This window comes from Mauremys reevesii, linkage group 9, assembly GCF_016161935.1.
Source record: "Mauremys reevesii isolate NIE-2019 linkage group 9, ASM1616193v1, whole genome shotgun sequence".
Classification (NCBI taxonomy): Eukaryota; Metazoa; Chordata; order Testudines; family Geoemydidae; genus Mauremys; species Mauremys reevesii.
In genome coordinates, this window is record NC_052631.1 from 75,359,687 (window position 1) to 75,384,364 (window position 24,678).

Sequence of the window (24,678 nt, forward strand, 5' to 3'; positions counted from 1 at the left end):
CTCCCCCATCAACTCTGCTTGTGCCTCTTGCAGCGCTGGAGTACAGGAGTCGATGAGAGAAGGCTTGGGGTCGATTTATTGAATCTAGACTGGATGCGATAAATCAATCCCCGCTGGATCGATCGCTACCCGCCAATCTGGTGGGTAGTATAGACATACCCTTAAAGTGATTTAACAGATTCTGTCCAGGTTCTCTTATTTTTAAAGGTTCATAGTAATGAAGGACAATTTGTTGTCAAAAGCATTATTTATACATCACACTATAGTAGAGTAAAATGGTTTGTAGGCTGTATTTGACCCATTGACTAAAATATTGCATAACGTAGTAAGTCACCCGGAAAAAAACAAAATCTGATTGCATATACTCACAAAACATAATTGCTTCACAAAGGAATATAACTAAAAATAACTACAAAATACATCAAGGTTTTTTCTGAAGCTTAGCTTACAACCTATTATGCTGCTTGAGTGATTTCAAGACAACAATAGAAATTAACAAAATATTGCACCTTCTGCATATTTTGAAAGCAGCAGCCTGTGAATCAGAACAAAGAGAATATCTGATCACCGGAAGGCTCTCAAGGCAACAGCAACACACACACACATATGAACGGCAAAGATAAATAATTTAAGATGGAATCATTTATGTAATAGGAAAGCTTATACAACATGATGAATTTAGTGTGGTAAATTTCTTATTTCAGTCTAAGTAAAGATTCAAGTTCTGCAACACAAAGCTGTAAAATAATACTGGATAATATAGCATACTAATAAACAATTTGTAAAAAATACCCTGTGCTAGTCATTATTAGATTTCTAAACTATAAAGTCCCTGACAGCAGTTCACAGTGATTTTTATCATTTCTTTTTTCAAATACATATGGTGCACAGAGATGATAGCTTGTTTTCTAACATCAGGAAGCATCAGTCTTTCATTATAAATAATTAATTGTCAAACTCTTAAGGGACAAAAAGTGGTACAAGCTTTGTTTTTCCTTAGTATTTTAACCTATTAAAAGCATATAGCTAATACCTTAAAGAGATAAACATATATAAGAAGTTAAGGCAAATGCTGCAAAGAAAATTTGACTCTACTGCTAACATTTGTTAGTTCTTTCACAATAAATATAAATCAAAATCAGCTCAAACTACCTATTGAATAGGTCAATAAGAACTTCTTTAACTCTCTTTCACCTCACACATGCATCTTGTTTTTTCCTAACAATGTTAAAGAATGCCCTTTATGTAACATAGATGACGAATAGCCTTTAATCTTCTTGACAGGATCAGTTCATTCCCTTAGTCCATTGAATTCAGTCAGTAAATCTAGGGTTGCAATGTGTATGTTTGACGGATGTGTTACAGGAACAGGCCTCTACAGGAAACAAATACACAGTCTTAAATGTGAATGGTATTAAAGTTTTCCTAGAATACCAGTATTGTGTATTTCCACTGTAATGTTAGTTACCTAGAGGGCATTGGAATCTACAGCATGAAAACAGTAGAATTCTGAAGAATTTTAGAGAGGCTGATGTGTCTTGGAAATTAAAAAATAAACTGTATTTGGAAAAAAATAATTGAGTAAATCATTGGTTTCCTCTGGGCCAAATTCAGGCTCCTATGTGTACTTCCCTTCAAACTGGTGGAAAAATTTAACAGAGGAATTCCAGATCCAATACTGTCATGTTACTGTTGTGATACAGGTCATAAGGGAAGGCGGTAAAGTAGGAAGAAGTAGATGCATTCTTGCTTCTCTGTGTGGGAAACACTGTTCCAAAAAAGTGTTCCCTTTGGAGTTCTGTTCCATGCTAAGTTTCTTTCATTACTTTCTTTGTGTTTCTGACACAACCCAGTTGTGAATGTAAAATCAGTCCCTCCCCTTCTAAACAACGAACATAAAAAAAAATCAGATTCAGAATAAATTCAGGATATAATGATCTCATTGTCATTTTTATCGTTTGGTTTTGACAGCTGTGTTGACTCTCCTCCTTACTGAAGTTTGAACTTTTCCGGAAGTTTGGAAGCTTAGGGGTCTTGTTTTCAAACTCTCTTCATTGCACATTTTGTAGACAAATGGCAGGTCTTAAAAATATAGAGGGAATATATGTCAGAATTCAAATCACTTGGGGATAGCTGGTTGCATGTCTAATCAAAGATCAGGCAATGAAATTATCTATGCCATACCTGTCACAATGAAAAACCAGGAGATAGTTTATTCTACTTGCTTAATATGGCTGCTTCTCCACTAGGCCCAGAATTCTATGTGATCACAGGAAGAAAAGTGTTTTGACAGGTCTGCATATGTCAAACATACATGTTTCTGTGTGAATCTCAGTTCTCTGAAGCACAGACTTTCACCTAAACAATGAGGAGTCCGGTGGCACCTTAAAGACTAACAGATTTATTTGAGCATAAGCTTTTGTGGATAGAAAACCCCACTTCTTCAGATGCATGGAGTGAAAATTACAGATACAGGCATAGATATCTGGGCACATGAAGAGAAGAGAGTTACCTTCTCTTCCTCCACAAAAGCTAGTTGGGTTTTACTGTTCTCTTTGATTTGTTTTTCATCCCACAGGATAGACAGAGTACAATATACACCTTGTACCATGCAGGGCACACACTTTTCTATGCTACTGAGAATTTATATCTCTGCCACTCTGAGTCATACAGTCTGTGTTCAGGTCACCAGTCTGCCGTGTCTGCCTTCTGAAGACCCACATAGGGGAAGTGTCTTCCCATGTGGCCAATTAAAGGTTAATTAGTAAATGTACACTGGACCTAATAAAGGTCAGTCAATTTCAGTTAGAGATGGCACTCCTGAGGAGAGAGGAAACTCCTGAGGAGGGGAGCTAAGTTGACGGTATTCTCCTAGAGACAGAGAGCTCTCTGGGAGCCTAGAAGGGATGTTCCTAGAAATGGGAGAATCCTACAGAGAGAGCTGCAGTTGGAGCCCCCAAGCAATAGCCAGAAGTCTGGCCCGCCAGAAGTAGGAGGTCTCCTGAGGAAGAGCTGTCCTGGGGAAGAGCTACTCTTGACAGACCTCCATAAACCCCGGACTTTGGACAAAGACTCTAGCCCAGTCGCAGCCGGAGACCTGATTCCAGAGTTGGTGATCTGAGCTGAGTGAACCCCAGGTGAAGAGCCTGGATGGAGATGAGTAGTGGAGTAGATGGACTGGGACTGATTTGGTCTCAGCTAGGAAGCTGTGATGAAGGTTTTGTTTAAGCTTTGTGGTGGATTGTCTGTTAAATAAATGAGACCGTCCAAAGAGGGTTCTCCTTAATTTCTAAAGCCTGCTTGGACTTGTTTATATTTGGAGTGAAGGGAAACTGAGGCAGGCTTCATCAAGCAGCATCATGCCTGACTGCAAAGGGACATGCTGGGGCAGGCTGACTATGACAGATATACACAGAGGATAATAACTGAATTACATCTCTCCTCCTCCCTTAGCTTTCCTTTCAATCTATTTTCCTGAGACTCTTCCTGCCTCCTCCTTTCCCCCTGACCTAGGAAAACACTCAGCTTCCCCTCCTTTCTCTCCCACCTCTAATCCCCTTACCTTAACATGAGTTGGTTAAATACATATATATATATATACATACACACACATACATATAGGCTGTGTTTAAATAATTTTTGGAAAAAAGGAAAATGTATATTGACTATATATTGTTATATGATTACCAATATGTTGATTAATATTGGTAATTCTGTATTAAGATATGTACCTATATGTTTCAAGACCAATATAATTGCAATGTTTCATTGTAAATTGCCCAAGATAGCAATACATAAAATCTTTTCCCAAAACAAACAAAATTATGACAATTGTATATCCTGTCTCCAATGAAGATACATGCCCTGTTTTGCCAAGCTGGGAGCCCAGAGACCAATGGAACACTAAACAGTTAAAAAGCCCTTCTCTGCAGGGAAAGGGGAAAGGATCAATTGTCAGGAGCTGTCCAAGAAGACAGGCTCACACAGAGAATCTGTGGAGGGAATCTTAAGAAGTTGGGACTTCCTCCCGCCAGATCCAGGGAACAGTAAGCCTTAGGGAAAGCCAGACATGCACATATACTGGTGATTTGTTTTCTCTTATATTTGTTTTCTCTTGGTTCTAAATAAATAACATTTTTCTTTAAGAAGGCTGTTTGGTTACTGGATTCCACTATCATAGCTCATGGGTCTGAACCTAACCACTATCATAGCTGCAGGGTCTGAACCTAAGTTAGACCTGCTGAGCTAGTCATGGTTAGTACCAGAGCACAGAAACCCAGGCCTTGTCTGAGAGTGGTTGAATTGTGCGATTTCACCCAAAGATTGGTGGTGGATAGAGACCTGAGAGGTGCATTAAAGAGTCCAGGAGTGGTCAGAAGTGCAGTTAGTTGTGACAATAATCCATATACTTGCCCTTGGAGAGTGAATCATCTCTGGATACCTTCAATCACTGATCTGAGGAGCAATTTCCCCAAAATCTCCATGTTTGTGTATGACGCAATGCTATAAGCTGAACCAGAGGACAAGTTTAAATTCATTTGTGGAGTATTTAGTTGTAAGAAGGGAAAAATGTTACACTATTATCAAAATGAGGTAAGCATTTTCGCAAGTCCTACTATGCTTTGCTGAAAACTTGTCGAATCCAATAAAAAATAAATAAAAGCTTTTTTATTTAAACAAATGAAGTAAGCATTTAATTAGCCTTTACCTGGCCAAAGCTCACGTTTCTTGTTTCCCTAAGAAGGAATGTTTTAAATCTGCAATTTCATCTGAAATCCCTACAGTAAATACAAGAGTCAAGAACTCTCAAATAAAAATCTACAGTTAAATCACAAAATATCAATTTCTATGGATACATCAATAAACTAAGAAAATTTGTTTCCATTACACCATATTTACCATAGTTTGTAATAAAATCAGGAGAAAACCAAAGTTTGAAGATATTTTTAGCTATTGAGTATGAATTTCTCACTAGAATTTAAAGGCAGCTATAATTTAGAACTTATTAACAGAACAGACTGTTTAACAATGGTTACTAACATTTCTGAAGCAATTGCTGACTTCAGGTGTAAAACATGAGGTGATTCTGTATACTCTTGTCTACACTAGAGATATTTTTAAAGTGTTCTCTGCCATTGCTAACAGTGGATCAGTTCATAGCAGGTTTAATTGACACAGTGCTTACTACAGTGGTGACTGCAGGTTCAGCCTACACCAGGGCTTCTCAAGTTGCTATCTTTGGTGGAATTTAACTGTGGGAATTTAAAAAAAAAGTCGGTATAGACGAGGCTTTAAGGCTTGAGCCAATAAACATCTGCACACAGATTCATAGATTTTTAAGGCCAGAGGAGACAAATACACTCTGTAGTGAGTCGGTGTGGCTCCCCTCTTGCCCAGCAGAGGGAGCACCGGTACAGACACTCAAGTGGGTGGAGCTACCGCCACCTGTTCCCGCCCCATGGAAGTCAAGGGGCGGGACAGGAAGTATAAAAGCCGGCCGCCAAAGCTCAGTCAGAGCCCAGCCACTGCCGGGAGCAGATGTGGTGGCGGGAGCCCCTGACTGGGAACCCTCCAGGGCCCGAGGCAGCTGTCCTGACTGGCCAGAGCTTCCTCGCGCCCAGTACGACGAGGAGCCACCAGAGCTTCCCCGTGACCGGTACCCGGAGGAGCCGCTGGAACTCCCCCGTGCCCACGACGAAGTGGAGCCGCCGGGGCTTCCCCGTCCCTGCTGTTACCCATAGGAGCTGCCTGAGCACGCCTGGCCGGACTTCCCGGCGGAGCTACCGGACCTGCCACCAAGCCCTGGTCCCGAGGAGCCTATGCAGATTGACTGGCCTGGATCCGGTGCAACCGACGAGGTAGGCCCTGAGGGGGAAATGGAAAGTAGCCCGAGGGTAGCCGACCCCTGTCAGGCTACAGATGCAGAGGTCCCGATGTCAGTGTGTTGCGGTCAGGACCCCACTGACCAGCGGCAGTGATAGCCGCTGTTAGGGCCCCGGGCTGGGACACAGTGGAGTGGGCGGGCCTGTGTCCCCCCTGCCACCCCACTCATGGGTGGCAGTTTTCCCCCTCACCCAGGTAAGGACCTGGGCCTATATGCCTAGTGTTTACTGCTCAGCCCCTGCAGCAAAAGGGCCTGAGCCTATTGTACTGTTTACTGCTCAGCCCTGCAACCAAGGGCCTGAGCCCATTGTACTGTTTACTGCTCAGCCCTGCAACCAAGGGCCTGAGCCTATTGTACTGTTTACTGCTCAGCCCTGCAACCAAGGGCCTGAGCCTATTGTACTGTTTACTGCTCAGCCCCTGCAACCAAGGGCCTGAGACCATTGTACTGTTTACTGCTCAGCCCCTGCAACCAAGGGCCTGAGCCTATTGTACTGTTTACTGCTCAGCCCCTGCAACCAAGGGCCTGAGCCATCTTGTACTGCTTGCTGCTCAGCCCCTGACCCAAAGGGCCTGAGCCGCCTTGTACTGCTTGCTGCTCAGCCCCTGACCCAAAGGGCCTGAGCCACCTTGTACTGTTTGCTGCTCAGTCCCGCCCCAGAGGGCCTGAGCTCCTGGTACTGATTGTTGCTCAGCCCCTGCACCAGGGGACTGAGCCTTCTGACTGTGCCTTTGTCGCCAGGAACCCAGAAGGGGATCAGCCCCTGCGAGACAGAGGACCTGTAGTGAGTCGGTGTGGCTCCCCTCCGCCCTTGGGAGGGTTGAGCCCCGACCCGCCCGGTCACACGCTCACTTACTCTGACCTTCTGCATAATGCAGATCTAGAGTATCACTCACTAATTATTGCTGTAATTCATAACTTCTGATTGATCTAGAGCATATCTTTTAGAATGACATCCAATCTTGATTTATAAATTGATGGGACAGAGTCTCGACAGAGGAGAGGTCATGTGGACTCAAAACTGCATGGTTTAGAGTATCCAAGAGGTTTTACACTTGAGTGAACTTGAGTCAGTCCATTTAACTCCTAAAGACTGTTCTGTCTTTGCCCATCAGTCCCAATCTGCACACTTATATTGCTTCCAGAGTTGACACTTGGGTCTTGAAAGGCTAAAAGTACTAACAATTATACCATCTAGTCCCTGCTTCAAGGAATTTTTTGACCAAAGAACATTTTAGTTAATGATATTTTATTTTTTTCCCAATTTTAGATGTACTTACATTAAACACTGGATAGTAGGGATATAGAAGAAACAGTTTAAGTCAGCTAAATAAAGTAATGAGTAGACATAAAATCAAGAAAGATCTAAATTCAAGAAATAATCCCTTCCTCCTTTAATTGCTTCTTGCTGTTAGAATGCTAATTATTCAGAATGGAACCCTTTAAATAAAATTTCAGTCAATAAATAGTCTATCAAATATTGGGGTATATAATCTAAGGATAAATTCACTAGCCTTAAACACCTCTACATCATCATGCCTCCTAGCTTCATCCTCCTGACCTTTACATCTCCATCTATCCTGACCCTCCACGCCCTTCTCTTCCTTCTCACACCCCCTGCATTTCCCTGTCTGCTATCTCCTATTTTCACACATTCCCCCTACTCCCTCACTCATAGCACCATAATTCTTTCTCCCCAAAACATTAACATCTAAAAACTAATATAATTTGTAAAAGTACCTATATACATATTGATACATATCATGGGATGCGAAGACATGCTAAGTAACCACATAACTGTATATTCTCAACTCATGTGTTTTGTTCCCCAATTTCCCCTACACTGATTGCAACTCACTTGTGTGGCTTATCTCATATTTGCATTGTAAACTAGCTCTTTAGGGCAGAGAATATGTCCGTTTTATTTGTTTGTGAAGTGCCTACCCTGCTTTCGGGAGTTTATAAAAAATTCACAGAAAGTTAGAATGGAAAAAAATAAACATAAGTAAAACCAAATAAATACATCTTTAGTATTATAAGGATTCCCTTAAGTCATTTATTTAATAGTTGTAATTTATTCTGTACAATTTATATTGCCACTTTGACTAAACTTTATATTGCATCCTTGCACTACAGCAAGGTACTTAAGTACAATATGGTGCTAACTATAGTGATCTATATCAGTGGTTCTCAAACTTGGGCCACCGCTTGTTCAGGGAAAGCCCTGGGCGGACTGGGCTGGGCTGGTTTGTTTACCTGCTGCGTCCACAGGTTCAGCCGATTGCGGCTCCCACTGGCCACGGTTCGTCGATCCAGGCCAATGGGGGCTGCATGAAGCGGCGCGGGCTGAGGGATGTGGTGGCCGCCCTTCCCGCAGCCCCCATTGGCCTGGAGTGGCGAACCGTGGCCAGTCGGAGCCGCGATTGGCTGAACCTGGGGACGTGGCAGGTAAACAAACCGGCCCGGCCCGCCAGAGGCTTTCCCGGAACAAGCGGTGGCCCAAGTTTGAAAACCACTGATCTATATGATATAGTAGCACTTTAAAATAATTGATTGTGTATTGCGTCTCCTGGCTTTTCACTAAAATTTTCTTTTGAATATATATTTAAATCTCACGTAAAAAAAATAAAACAAATGCATGTCAGGAAATTAGGCAAATATTATTTTGACCATTTTCTAAGGTAGCATAGGTCATGTATACATTTGGTTGAATTAGCATTCATGTAATATGTAAGGCTAAACTGGAAACATGTCTTACAAACATTCAGTCCTTTGTTTTCCTTGAAGGAAAAAAAATTCATAACTAACTTTCCACTCAGAAATAAAAGGATAAACAGACTCGCATTAATGAGCTCATCTATCCAAATACATCAACTCTTAGTGTGCAGCATTTCTGCTATTGTGTCTGTCACAGTTGCTGGATTTTGATAAGTAAAAATCACTCATGGGATAAAACTAAGTATTCTCTCTGATTTGATAATCTGACATGAGTCTGTTGATCTTGTTTCATGCAGTGTCTACTTAAATTTGTCAGGCCAGCAACAGATGAATAAGCCCTAGACAGCTTAACAGATGACAAGTGAACCATAACAATTCATGGTCTCTTTGTGTGTGCATCTATTTTATGCATTAAATGGAAATCTTTTTTAAACGTCACCCTATCATATGAAGGCACAGTTATGTTGTTTTAGTCAGAAGCCTGTTTTCCTTGCCCTGCTGGCACTATTAAGCCCGTTATCTCTATAGGGGAAATCACTGCTTTGAAAGCGGAAAAACATCTTCATATTGCACAAAAATCACAAGTGTGCCATAGAATATACACTAAAAGTAATTTTATAACAAATTGCGGCTTTAAAAATCTGAAAACAGTCACATGGCACTAAATCAACTGGGACCTCATTATTATTATTAATAATATTTATATATTTGTTTTAGTAGAACTCACAATGTTCTATGCACTTTCAAGACATCCAAGAAAGAATGGTCACTGCCCCACGGGGCAGAACTCTCAGGCCTGGTCCACACTAGGACTTTAATTCGAATTTAGCAGCATTAATTCGACTTAACCGTGCACCCGTCCACACCAGGAAGCTAATTAGTTCGACCTAGAGGGCTCTTTAGTTCGAATTCTGTACTCCTCCCCGACGAGGGGAGTAGTGCTAAATTCGACATGGCTATGTCGAATTAGGCTAGGTGTGGATGCAAATCGACCTTAGTAGCTCCGGGAGCTATCCCACAGTGCACCACTCTGTTGACGCTCTGGACAGCAGTCCAAGCTTGGATGCTCTGACCAGCCACACAGGAAAAGCCCAGGGGAAATTTGAATTCCTTTTCCTGTCTGGCCAGTTTGAATCTCATTTCCTGTGTGGACGTCATAGCGAGCTCAGCAGCACTGGCAACGATGCAGAGCTCTCCAGCAGAGGAGTCCAGGGAATCTCAGACTAGAAAGAGGGCCCCAGCATGGACTGACCAGGAAGTCTTGGATCTCATTGCTGTGTGGGGTGATGAGTCTGTGCTTTCGGAGCTGCGCTCCAACAAACGGAATGCAAAGACCTACGAGAAGGTCTCCAAAGCCATGGCACTCAGAGGATACAGCCGGGATGCAATGCAGTGCCGTGTGAAAGTCAAGGAGCTGAGACAAGGCTACCAAAAAATCAGAGCGGCAAACGGACGCTCCGGAGCCCAGCCCCAGACATGCTGGTTATACAAGGCACTGCATGCCATTCTCGGTGGGTCTGCCACCACTGCCCCACCAGTGTGCGTGGACTCCGACGATGGGATAGCGTTGACGGACAGTTTTTCGGCGATGTTCGCGGACGGGGAAGATGAGGAAGGAGATGAGGATGGGGGGGCAGTCGACAGCGCTTACAACGCTGATTTTCCAGACAGCCAGGATCTCTTCATCACCCTCACTGAGATCCCCTACCAACCCTCCCCAGCCGTTACCCCGGACCCTGAATCAGGGGAAGGATCAGTCTGTAAGTGACATGTTAACATTTATTTTTAATGGAGCAGGAATAGTTACTAGTTGAAAAGAAGGTCAATATATATGGGGATAGAACAGAAATCCTCTTGGGAGATTTCCGAGAAGCTCTCCTGCAGGTAATCGAAAAGCCTCCGCATGAGGTTCCTGGGGAGAGCTGCCTTATTGGGTGCTCCGTGGTAGCACACTTTTCCGCGCCAGGCTATCATCAGGTACTCCGGGAGCATTGCCTCCACGAGCATGGCAGCATAGGCCCCTGGTTTGTGCTGGCTTTCACGCAGCATGCGCTCTCTATCTCTGTCAGTGATCCTCCTCAGGGTGATCTCGCTCGGACACTCCTGCATTTAATTACAGTAATTTGTGTACTATTAGTATTGGGAGTGCTTCACTGTTCCTTTGCATAACAATGAGCATCACTTTACAGCCACGTGGTGGAGGCTGCAGAGTGGCAGCATACAGGGATCTTTCCCAGGGAACAGACGCGAGGGGGTGCAACAGGGGCAGAGTTTATGCTTTCAGGATTGTCTGTAGCAAGAGGACAGTGGTATACATTCACTTTTAAGCAGCCAAAAGTTTTTGGCTTACCATGCCTGGCTGCTCCACGGATTCTGCTGTCCTGCCCCGCTTGTCTGATCTGCAGTGCAATCCCCCAGGCAATGAAAGCGAATTCCGAAAATTCGAACTTTCCCTGAGTGAGTGCTGTGCATGGTCTTGTTCACAGAGACTGACTAGACTGTTTCTTCTTTGCAAAAATGTATCTTTATAAGGAAGTCAATCCCTTTTTCCCATCACACAGCTGCAACTGTATCCCGACCTGCTCCAGCATGCCCCTCACAGAGGCTGGCGCAGATTAGGCGGCGCAAGAAAAAGACAGGGGACGAGATGTTCGCTGAACTTATGGGCTGCTCCCGAGCCGAGGCGGCCCAGCAGAGCCAGTGGAGGGAGAACCTCTCTCAGTAGCAGCGCTCACATAGCGAATGGGAGGACAGATGGCGTCTGGAGGACCAGCAGGCAACTCAAACGCTGCTTGGACTAATGAGGGAGCAAACAGACACGCTCAGGCGCCTTGTGGGTGTTCTGCAGGACCGCAGGCAGGAGGACAGAGCCCCCCTGCACTGTATCTGCAACCGCCCTCCCCCGCCACAAAGTCCAATACCCCCCTCACCCAAAATAACAAGAAGGAGGTGCGCCAGGGGCCGTGAAAACTGTCACTCTACCCCAGCAGAGTGCTCAAGTACCAAAAAGCTCTCATTCGCTAAATTTTGAGAAGTCCTTCCCTTCCTGGATCACCCAAGCCCAAATCCCAGTTTCATCCCCTCACTATATTAAAAATAGTTTGCTGTTCATTACTGTTTCCGTCATGTTTCTTTACAGAAGACTTTGTGTGAAGGGGGGAGGAGGGGTTTGGTAATTGCATAGGACGGTCACCATTACCTGGGTACAGACACAGGAGCAGGATCTACAGCAAGTCACACACACAGTGCGGTCACTAGGCACCCTGGTCAGTCTGGGAGGTGTTTTTCATGTTCTGTGCATAGGCGGCAGGTGCCCTGCTCCAGCTATATTTGGAGCTGGGTCTTTCCCCCGGCCCTGCCTGGATCGGGCCCGGGCCCCCATGGGTCTCCCCCCGCCCCGTCGCGCTGCGTACCTGCCTGACAGTAGAGCAGCTCCCCGCATAAATGCTGTCTGGTGCCCCAGGGTCCTAGCGCCTGCCATACACAAATGGCAAGGCAGGCTGCCCTTACCCTGCCCTTCCACCATAGCCCTGAGCCTCTCCAATGCCCCAAACCCTCAGCCCCAGCCAGAGCCCTCATCCCCCTACACCTCCTCCCCCTTCCCACACACCCCTCACCCCTTCCTACGCCCCCACCCCCAGCCAAGAGCCTGCACCCCTCACCCCTTCCTTCACACCCACCTGTAAATGTCCTCCCCCCAGTCCTCCCCCGCCACAAGGCCACATAGCCCCCGCACACAGAGTCCTGAAATGGAGGGATGGCAGGCTTAGTTGAAACAAACAGTCCGGCACTGCAGACCGCTCTAGGAGCAGGAGCCTGTCATTCCTCGAGTGTAGAAGCGGTCTGTACATCACTGCACACCCTACCCACCACAGTCTGCGTCCCTGTTTCAATCCTTTAATGCGAATTCATTAGTAAAGAAAACGTTGTTAATTAACAATATTCCATTAACTTTATTTTTAAACGTGTGTTGAAAGGGGGGAAACGTGGTGAACGGGCTATGTAACCACAAAAGAAAGTCAACAGTAACTGAAAGAGGGGCAGGTTCAGCTTCTCTGTAAAGAACCTGAACAGTCACAGGTTACCCTGCAACCTGAGGAACCTATCTTTCAAAGCCTCCCAGATGCACAGTGCTTCCCGCTGGGCTCTTCTAATTGCATGGGTGTCTGGCTGAGCGTAATCAGCAGCCAGGCGATTTGCCTCAACCTCCCATCCCGCCATAAAGGTCTCCCCCTTGCTCTCACAGAGATTGTGGAGCACACAGCAAGCAGCAATAACAATGGGGATATTGGTTTCGCTGAGATCCGAGCGAGTCAGTAAGCTTCGCCATCTCCCCTTGAGACGTCCGAAAGCACACTCCACCACCATTCAGCACTTGCTCAGCCGGTAGTTGAAGAGTTCCTTGTCACTGTTCAAGGCGCCTGTATAGGGCTTCATGAGCCAGGGCATTAGCGGGTAGGCTGGGTCCCCGAGGATCACTATAGGCATCTCCACATCCCCAACAGTTATTTTGTGGTCCGGGAAGAAACTACCTTCCTGCAGGCATCTAAACAGACCAGAGTTCCTGAAAACACGCGCGTCATGAACCTTGCCCGGCCACCCGACGTTGATGTTGGTAAAGCGTCCCCTATGGTCCACCAGTGCTTGCAGCACCATTGAAAAGTAGCCCTTTCGGTTAATATACTGGCTGGCCTGGTGGGCTGGTCCCAGGATAGGGATGTGAGTCCCATCTATAGCCCCACCGCAGTTTGGGAATCCCATCGCGGCGAAGCCATCTATGACGACCTGGACGTTTCCCAGGGCCACTACCTTCGAGAGCAGGAGCTCAACGATTGCGTGGGCTACTTGCATCACAACAAGCCCCACGGTAGATTTGCCCACACCAAAGTGGTTCGCTACTGACCGGTAACTGTCTGGCATGGCAAGTTTCCAGAGGGCTATGGCCACTCGCTTCTGCACACTCAGGGCTGCTCGCATGCGGGTGTCCTTGCGCTTCAGGGCAGGGGACAGCAAGTCACAGAGTTCAAAGAAAGTGCCCTTACGCATCCTGAAGTTTCGCAGCCACTGTGATTCATCCCAGACCTGCAGCACTATGCGGTCCCACCAGTCCGTGCTTGTTTCCCAGGCCCAGAATCGCCGTCCCATAGCATGAACATGACCCATTGCCACCATGATCTCCACGGCGCGGTGTACCATGCTTTCTGAGAGGTCTGTGCCACGCTGAGACTTCATGTCCTCACCGTGCTGCCAGAGCCTCCTCGCCCGATTTCTCAGCATCTGACTGTTGAAGAGGTGTACGATAAGGTGCGAGGAGTTGACAACGGCCATAAGTGCAGCGATGATCGCAGCGGGCTCCATGATCGCAGTGGAGTGGAGTGCTGTGGCGTCCGCGCTGTCACTAACAGGAAAAGTGCGCGAACTGATTTCCCGCCGGCGGGAGTGACGGTTGAATGCTGACAGTTACCCAAGACCACCCTCGACACAGTTTCCCCCCAGCATGCATTGGGGGGAAATCCCAGAATTCCAATGGGCAGCGGGGAGTGTGGGAACTGTGGGATAGCTTCTCACAGTGCACCGCTTCCAATTTCGACGCTTGCCCCATTAGTGTGGACTCACAAAGTCGAATTAGTGTCCTTAGTGTGGACACACAAATTCGACTTTGTAAGGTCGATTCTACAAATTCGAATTAACTTATATCGAACTAATCTGGTAGTGTAGACATACCCTCAGAAACATAAGCTGTTCCTTAAAAGGAATTTGTTAAGATAATTTTTTTTATATTTTTAAAAATTCTTATCTGTACTCCTAAATAACAACTTGGACAATTAAATAACAGTAACTTTAAAAATGAAAAAATAAGGTCATCATTTATTTTGTATTGTTTTGCATTTCATTTTGATTAGATTGACCAGTTCTATTCTGATTTTCATTACCACAATAGGGGAAATGCTTAATTTAAAAAACAATAGTATTCAGTGCAAGTAAAAACAAACACCACCACCCTTCACCTGATTAAATATTTCTGTTACCCCATTTTATTTTATTTCACCAAAGCACCAAAATTAAATTTTGGGTTTAAGCTACCTGACATAGTCCTTTTCACAAAATTCTTCCGTATGTTTTTTTTTTTCATTATACTGACATGGAACTCTTTCAGGCACTCAGAATGCAGAGATACTGTTTAGTTACAGAAACATAGCTATATTTTCCCCTTATTTATGCAATTTTGTGCCCTCTCATTCATTCTAGGGTGTTATTTATCTAATCACTTTGTTTTATTTTCAGTTAATTCCTCAATATCTATGCAGTTTACTATGACTGGATCCCAAAATAACTCTATGGTTACTACTCAGTAACTATATTCTGAATATACACAGTTCTCTCCTCTGACTATTATAATTGCTCAGCTTTGTTTCCTGTATTCAGTTCTTTAAAACTGTTTGCCAGTAACAAAGATGCTACCTCAGCTTCTCACTGCTTTCAGTTGAAGCAGCAAAGACTCCAACATTTGCATGAAAAAGAAAAGGTTTTATAAAACAATGTTCAAAAACTCAGACTTATTCACTTCCCTTCTCCCTGCCTAATCACACTTCATGTGAAGTCAATGGGAGTTTTGTCTACACATAAAACTGGTGCAAACCCCATTATGATACACTGAAGTCATTTGTAAACTGATTGAAATTGCTGTAGCTTAATTCAGTAACAGGATATTTGGTGATTTAATTAAATCAATTAAAAAAATTTTTTAGTTAAACCAGTGCGAGTTTTGTATGCAGCTCAGCTCTCATATGGAAGCAGGATAGGACCTTTCTTGTCATCCTTCTACTTCCACACACAATCCTTCTTTCCTCTCTACAAGCTAGGCCAGGACCTTGTTCCAAAACATTAAATATTTGTGTACTGGGAGTCTGTTTTCCCTCCTCTTTCAACTCAGATTTGAAACCAAATAAATATTAACCAGAATATATTAAAGTTATTGTGGAGAGAAGATTGTTGCTGATCCATGTTGAGGGGAATAGGAAATGGGGAAAATGTAGGAGAGATGATATAACGGAATGGAGAAGGAAAGGCCATAAAGGTTTGCATGTTTTTTAAACAACTTACAATTCAGCATTTTCACAACCCATTTTTGTGGAGGAGTTTTCCCTTCTGTTTCATTTAACATTTGCATATTTAATAAAAACAATATAGTAATCAGAATGTGCTTCCTGTTAACTCAGTGAGCCTTGAAATCACAGGGAGTTCTGTTTAAAAATTTATGGCACAATATAGTACCATAGGCTTGGCTCAGAACTATTCAGCCTTGGAATTTATTTTCATTTCAAATTAAGAAACCCAAAGCAATAAAAAGGGTAAAACCCAAGAAAAGGGTAGCACACACCAACAATATAATAAATGCAACAAAGGAAAAAAACATTTAAAACTTCATGATTTAGTTGTCTACAAATATGCAGCTTGATTATTTTTCAGGCTAGAATTGTGAAAGATATCTTTTCCTTATTGCTTTCACCCCTCATTTGCCAGTCTGTTTTTCTTTAGAGAGACTAGGGCTTCAATTTTAGGGCCTGATACTTTAAACACATGTAATTTTGTTCATGCAAATAGTGACAATGAGCTCAATGGGACCACTCACATGCATAGTCATTTTTGTGCATAAATATTTTCAGAATCAGGGTCTTAATCACTAAAATATAGTAACCTGTTCTTTTCACTATGTCCAATGAAATCACTCAATGATATATCGTTAAATAAAAAAAATCTCATAGACCATAATATATTTTCTGATTACAGATATTTGGTAGTTAGTGTTTATAGTAACTCAGATGAGAACATTAAATTAAATTTAGGCTCTTGTTTTCCAATATTTGCTTCAAATCCATTTAATAGAACATATCCGTAATACTAATGTGTGTTTATACTACTAGATGTACAATCAGTGCTATCAGCTAGAAAGGGTCTTGGGACTCAGGAATCCTTGGTTCTATTCCCAGATTTTCTATTGTCTTGTATGTTAATTTGGACCTCAACTAAACTCTCTGTGCCTCATTTTACTGCCAAGTATTAGCTTCTGTATACATGTACCACTTCCCTTTTACTGGATAGAATGTTAGACCTGCTCCATTGTGTGTGATCATGTAGCCTTCCGGTGTCAGACTCACTGAGTCTAATACTAATACAGCTAAGAAAGAAGTGGGTATGAAGGAAGATAATGTTGTAGTATTATGGATTTTTACAGGAAGCTCCCATGCATAAGCAGTGGTGTATGAGAAAACACAAATATGCTTGAATAAAAATTGACTAGTGGGTGATGAATGCTAGCATCAATGGCAGAACTATTATGAAATCCAGTTTGGGGCAGTGGCTTATCTGGCTCTAGACTCTCCCATCCTCTACAGGTCACTAGAAGGCTTGGGCTGTAGTGCTACCAATATGCTAATAATACTCAGAGCCAATGTCTCTCTACTTTCCCAGTGTCTGGGACTGGGATGAGAGGCAGGTAGCCAATATCCAATCCACAAAAGATGGAGATGAAATTGGTTGGTTAGGAGAAATATCCAGAGGATGGGGTAGAAATTATAGGTTGCATTTTAAGATGGATTTCTACCCAGATTCCATTTGTTGGTACAGTTTTTACTCAGTTTTTCATATACTATGTTATCATTCAAACAGTGCACCAAATACTATCCATTTATTGCCATCTATTAAATCCAGAGTAATTTCACTGACTCCAAAGGAGTTATTCTGGTTTGTACTTGTATACCTTAGAGCAGAATTTGACTCAGTAAGTTCATTTTACAGAGTAGATTTAATATGTGATTGTGACATTATCTGATTAGAGTATGACCATGCAAATCATTGTTGTTACCACTGTTACATAATTGCAACAAATCTTATACAAAATGTGATGCATGGCCAGAAAGGGTTTGTAGATAATATTTGTGGTTTTGTGTGTTTACATTCTGATACAGCATGGCCAGAGGGCAGCAGGAGAGGGTTAGAAGGGAGCCTTATTCCCTGTAAGGGGAAGAAAGTTTGCTATAGATTAACTAGAGCACCTGAAGCCAATTAGAGCATCTGCAGTCAGTCACATGATAAAAACCCCCTGCTTCAATCAAACAGTGTGGGAGTTGGAGCAGAAAGGATTGGTGTTGGAGCAGAGAACAGTTTGAAGGAGTTGGAGCAGAGAGGATTGGAGCAGAGAACAGTTTGAAGGGAAGCAGAGGACAGTTTGGAGAAGTGCTGCAGTGGGCTAAGAAGTCCAAGACCCTAGGTAAAGGGGCACCTGGCTTGTACAGAGGGAGGGCAGGAAGCCCCCACAAGCTGAAGGGCAGGAGAGGGAAGTAGCCCAGGGGAAGGAACTGTCAGTTCAAGTGGTTTACCACTATCCTCAGGGCCCCTGGACTGGGACCTGGAGTAGAGGGTGGGCCCAGGTCCCTCCCTCTCCCCTCCCCTCCTCTAGGACACTAGTGGGGCAGTTAATATTCCAATTCAGGGGCAAGAAATGGTGCCCTGAACCCCCCACAAAGAAGAGAAAGAGCGAGACCCATCATAATAGTGCTGGCAATTTGCCATAACATATATATTGTTAGAGGTTAACAATGTAATCAAACAGACCCTGTCTATGCTGTATCCTGTTAATTCAGAGATCAAAAGGAAATATTAACATTTAAATGAACTATAAACATAGTGATATCACTGTATTCATCTCTCATTGAAATGTATAGCAAATCCCCCGAGAATGGTAGAAAATGGGCAATTGCCTTATGTTAATCCTTGTAGCTAATTACCGGTGATGCTCAGGAAATAGGTCTACTTCAAAGTCTCCATGATTGCCTACTGGTCACCTCAGGACTCCTAGCTGTCAAAGACCACCTGGAACTGTATAAAAATGTCTTGGGTCCTGATCCTTTTAATCTCAGATTTGCCTGATGCTTCATGCATGGGAAGCTTAAGTCCTAAGACTGAGATGTCCAGTCCTAATCTGGATCACCCTGAAAATGAACATTGGACTATAACCTATGGACTAATTCTATAAGAATTCTTTGCCACTACAAAGCTCACCATCTCTACTATGAATCTGATCTCAGAACTATACTCTTGTCTGTATGTATAATGATCTCTTTCTCTTTTCTTTTTAATTAAATTTTAGTTTAATTAGTAAGAATTGGCTGTAAGCATGTATTTGGGTAAGATCTGGAATATTCATTAATCTGGGAGGTAATGTGTCCGATCCTTTGGGATGGGTAGAACTTTCTTATATGATTAATAAGATTTTCAGTAATCCTCATCATATTTGACCTGGGTGTCTGGGTGGAGGCCTGAGGCTGGGTTGCTTTGAAGGAACTGTGTTGTTGGCTTCTGGGTAACCAGTGACGTATTATAGAAGCTGTTTTGTGCTGGCTTGGTAAATCTAAGTATTGGAATATCCACCAGCTTTGGGGATGGTCTGCCCCATTCTTTGCAGTTCATCCTAATTGAGTGACATCAGCGTGGCTCCCTGGGATCCCAGTCACAGAGATACATCCTGAATCTAATGAAATATCATAGAAAATAGCTCATTTAGCAACCTAAGAGAATCTCAGTTCCAATATAGTAGAGCTAAATTGAGCACTAATAAATATCTGCAGGTGCGACATAATGTTCAGGCTACTAAGACAGCACATCTAAATAAATGCACTAAATTTTGAGTTAAAAAGAAGTTACCCCATGACAGGCTTTTTTGCAAGTGAAACCTTTCATGCTGCTCAGTGATTTGTCTAAAACCAGTGTGTGTGGACGCCATAACTCGGGGCAGAAAGCTGTTGTATATTTCCTCTCCACATTGAGGGAGGGGGTAAATTTATGAGCTTATGCTGTACAATTCTCTGTAGTCTAGTGGTCCAGGGGGCGCTCAGTGGTACCCCAGTCCCAGGTGGCACCCCGAGGGGAACCCATCACACATACATCACACAAGGTGTATTAAGAGTTATGAATATGTGCTGGCATTATGACTCAAGTGTGAGTAAACCAGGCATGTGAGGGGGAGCTGGTAAACATGTCTATCCTAAACAAAGGAATGTGTGTTCCCATCAATTTACATGTAAACAGGAACATCAAGATACCAGTGGGTGAAGATGGCAGGAAACAGAACAATTTGCATTTCAGCAATCAAAAAGTGGGGGAAGAAAGAGCATGGAGCTTTCTTCACCACAGACTCCATGTCACCTTCCTCCCAGCTTGAATAAACTTTATTGTGAGGGGTAACCTTCAGAAGAATCAATTTTAAAGGTTTACTGGTCTATGAAGACAGAGGGTCTCAATCTCAAGTGATAACTAATCAACTTATTGTATAAAATACTATTGTATTATAAAAGTATATAAAATGAGATTTCTGAAAGCTAATGACACGTGATTACAGTTCACAATGATATTATGTATTAACTATATGAGGAAATATGAATACTTAATGATATTATGTTTTAAAGTCTTTGGCCAAACTGGGAGAAGAAGGTTCCCTTCCAGACAGGATAGAGACAGCTACTTACCTGTCTCCTATGTATATTAAGCATGGGGGAATCAAAACCCAATTTACAGACAGTGGGATGGGAATCCCACAGGAAGGGAAGAACAGCATGTGGTCATTGAACTTTGGAAGATACAAGCAAAGACAGAAGCCATCTTTGGCATCTATCATTAGACAGACTCAAGGGAACAGAGATCTTGCAGAGAGAAAGATGGGTTCTTCAGCCAGAGGGGGACTGAAGTTTCTGGAAACTGAATATAGGTGAGAAACCATCTTGAACAAGCAGCAAAGAATCCTGTGGCACCTTATAGACTAACAGAAGTTTTGCAGCATGAGCTTTCGTGGGTGAATGCCCACTTCATCGGACGAAGTGGGCATTCACCCACGAAAGCTCATGCTGCAAAACGTCTGTTAGTCTATAAGGTGCCACAGGATTCTTTGCTGCTTTTACAGAACCAGACTAACACGGCTACCTCTCTGATACTTGATATCTTGAACAAAGCCTTTATCTTGCTATATTAGGTTTTAGATGCGCATTTTCACTTTTATTTGCTTGTAACTCTTTTACTTGGCATCACTTAACCCAATGGTTCTCAAACTTTTTTTTCTGCAGACCACTTGAAAATTGCTGAAGGTCTCAGTGGAACACTTAATGATCTTTCCAAATGTTGTTTGCACCGTTAGCTAACTATTATAAAGCATTTTGGATAAAAGCACTATATTAAAAAACCCATAATCATAATTAACATTTTTTGTTCTACAAATAAAAGTGCACAACTCATATTTTAATATCAGTAGTGTTACCTTTCTAATGTGATGGATGTGCCCTCTCTCCCCCACTGCAGCAGCCACCAAGCTGGGGCTGAGAAGGAGGGCTGTCTCTCCCCAGCTGCCGCAGACTGGGGCTGAGGAAAGTCGCCTCTTTTACTAGCCGCCACAGCCCTGCATGTCCCAAATTCCCAGCACCTCCTCTTCTCCCCCATTACCCCTTCCCACCTACCCCCATTCCTCCCAAGGCCACCATCTCACCTTACATGTGCATCTTCTCTGGGGTCCAGGCATCTAATTAGTGGAGCCACGCCTGCGCGGCTCCATTAATTAGGTGGGTGGCCCTTCATTCTGTTCAGTGTGGCCACCCAGGCATGCACCTTAGAGGGAATTATCCGTGGACCACCTGAATGGAGCTCATGGACCACAGTTTGAGAACCGCTGACTTAACCTATGTTCTATTGTTAATAAATTTGTTTTATATTTACTATAAACCAAGTCAATGCTGTTTTTAAATGAAAGTTAAGTTAATAAGTTTGTGTCTCTAGAGGAACAAATGGACCATATGTCTTTGAACTGTCCAGGAAAAGGCTGGACATTACAGAGCACGTGGTTTTTAAAAATTCAGGATTGGCAGTATTTTGGAGTCACCTCGCTGGTTGTCGCCAATGCTGGTGGAAGCCAGAGAGGGGCTGTAGACAGGCTGCTTGGGTCAGAGCTGCTGAACCAGGGCTGTCTAAGCACACAGACACTTGTAAGCTAGTTCTGAGCATCCACGGCTGGGAGCTACAACAGCAAAGCATTGTGAGGCATCCAGGGCTGCAGGGCTAGTGGTGACAAAACCTCCTCACTGATCTGGATTGCACCTTCGAACATTACTGTGTCACAAGGCTTTTATCAATTTATAAGCCACCAAGTAACCAAGCCAAGTGAGAGATGAATTAATTAATTTTATTAATTAATTTTTAAGAACACAAGAGTACTCATGTAGACCTGACAAAACTGCATGTGCACATTAATTTTGCAAAGCAAAGCCTGTCTGCAACAAGCAACACAGCAGGAACAATTAATCAGCAACAGAACAACTGTATGTGCTGCAAATAAGTCAATCATTACTGATCAGTACTTAACTCTTTCAGGAAATTAGGACATGGTATTAAAGAGAAACTGAATAATTGCCATGTGTAAAAAATAAATTAATTGCTTTTCAAGTGAATAAATGCTGAATCTGGAGTGAGAACCTGAAGTAAAATTAACTAAATGCCATTGACTAAAGTGGATGTATTTTTATGTTTTGGATAAGAGAATCTCTAGTTATATGGTCAGATTGTTCCCTCTGTCTCCATGGAAAACTCAATGGAATCCTACAGGTATAGCAGGAGTGGGTAGTGACACCTCTGTAAGATAATACTTCCTCATATTTCACGGAATCCCTTTGTTGATGGTGAAGGAATAGAGCCGAGGGATAGGTACTTATCCTTAATCAGCCCCAAGCTCTCTCAAGAATACCCTCTAAGTCTGTGGTGAAGAGTGAGGTGGGGGCAGAGTCACCTAAGCCAGTTTTTGTCCATAGTTGGAATTCCCAAACTGGCATAATGGGGACAGAGCTGGGGCTAGCATGTGATCTAATAACTCTAAGATGGGGCGCATCAACTCTGAAGGCAATTAAGTATTAGATGAGTTACGTGTCAACATTCTTAACTACAGTTGAACCCTGTTATGTCACTGGCCTAGGGGTTTGCCAAACAGCCTCGAGATAACCAATGATCGAGATAAACCCCTATCCACCCCCCACCCCCTCCCTGCTCCCTTACCGCGCTGCCTGCACATGGCTGGATCCGGCGAAGCAGGAGGGGGATGCGGGGCCGGGCGGCCGTGGACGGGGACCCGAAGCCGGGCAGCCAAAGAAGCGGGACCCGGTAAGCGGGGCCGGGCGGGCGGCGAAGCGGGGACCGGCGAAGCGGGGCCGGGCGGGCGGCAGGCGAAGCGGGGACTGGGTATGAGGGGCCAGGCAGGCGGGGACGGGCAGGGACCGGGTATGCGGGGACGGGCGGGCGGGCGGCGGCGGGGACCAGGTATGCGGGGCCGGGCGAGTGGGTACGCGGGAACCGCGGGGCTGGGAAGCCGGGAGCGCGGCGGGGGACGGCTGAGCCGGCCAGGGACGCGGGGAGCCGGGCATCTGGGGAACCGCGTGGCTGGGGAGCCGGGGAGCGGGTGGCTGGGGACACGGTGGGTCGGGGACGCGGGGAGCCGGGCGGCTGGGGACGCGGGGAGCGGGCGGCTGGGGAACCGCGTGGCTGGGGAGCCGGGGAGCGGGCGGCTGGGGACACGGTGGGTCGGGGACACGGTGGGTCGGGGACACGGGGAGCCGGGCTCGAGATATTAGGGTTCGGCGAATCGACATAACGGATGAGAAACCCATAAGACAAAGAGGGAGTTTGGCGGTTCCACTTCTAAAACGTCGACTTAATAGGATTGGCAAGTTAACCGAGGTCGAGATAAATGGGTTCGACTGTATTTCACTGTTCTTAACTCCAGCTGAAATTTTCCATTATTCCGAGAACGTGGATAGAGTTTAAGCAGAGTACTATCATTTTCCTCCCAAAAACTGTTCCCACTGCTTCTATCAAAGGAGCCGAGTCTGAAATTTCAACTACAAAAGCAGTAACAGTGAATTGAAGTTTTGACATAAAATTTCAACCATGGCATGCAGAGATTCCTTGAGCATTACTATTTTAAGCGTGATTGTTAATGTGAGACCGGAATTTTAGTGTTAATTCCAACAAAAACAACAGCAAAACAAGAAAACAAAACATCTGGTCTATCCACAAAATTTGGAATTATACCGGGAATTAGGAAGATAGGAAAGATCTTGGAATAACAGAAAGGCTTGACATTTTAATAACTTATACAATGCAGCTGTTTAGAGACTTTTTAAAGCCTCATGGGAAACTTTAAGTCATATTCAATTTAGAGAGAATTCTGGTAATATAATGTATATGTTTGTAGTTCTGTTGCCTCTTCCTTTATTAATAAGAATATCTGCATAAGAAACACCACCCTTATTCCTTATTAGTTTATCTATTTATGTAGCTGCTTACCTTCTACCTGAAATCACAATTCTCTTTTTATGACTTCACAATTGTGGCTATGGTAATAATGTCATCAACAGACTGCAGATTGTAACTTCAGGGTGGAATAAGCCACATGCACAAATGACCTTTTATAAAACAAAGCTGCTATTTTAATATAAATTTAGTACTAAAAAAGCAAGGGAAAATAAATACGCCTCCTTCCGCAATGGGATTTATAGGCAGAATTGTCTATAAAGTGTGTGTGTGGGGGGGGTGGGTTGTTTTTTGGTTTTTTTTTAAAGCATTCTCAGATGAAGTGTCAAGCACATTTTAACACTAATGGTAGAGGTGCATTTTAAGAAATCTCCTGGAAGTGAGACAATTGGGAACTGTTATACTGGCCAGTGTGTATTTTATATTAGAGGAACTCATTCTTAAAGAGCTAGAGACCTGCTTCATTATCAAGTAGAGTTTTAGGAAACCATACAAGTGTGTGATGTACTGATAATGAACTGTGTTGTAAATTTGTGTAGCAAGATAAAGTAAAAGTAATCATGGTACCACCATCCCACCTAGAGTGAGCTACAGTGGTCTCTATTAAAAGATCAGTTTTTACCTATTGTTACCATATATAGTAATATATCAGACAACTATTATTTTCTGTACTGAGAAATAATTATGGTATCTCACATCCTATTGTATAACTGTTGACAAAATGATGACTTTTAAAT

General features: G+C 43.7%; 1 protein-coding gene across 5 annotated transcripts in view; it reads right to left on the bottom strand.

Moving 5' to 3' along the window:
- The window catches only part of LOC120371899 (connector enhancer of kinase suppressor of ras 2-like), a 581,536-nt gene that overhangs the window by 19,537 nt on the left and 537,321 nt on the right, over positions 1-24,678 (bottom strand). The gene's annotated exons all lie outside the window — the stretch shown is intronic.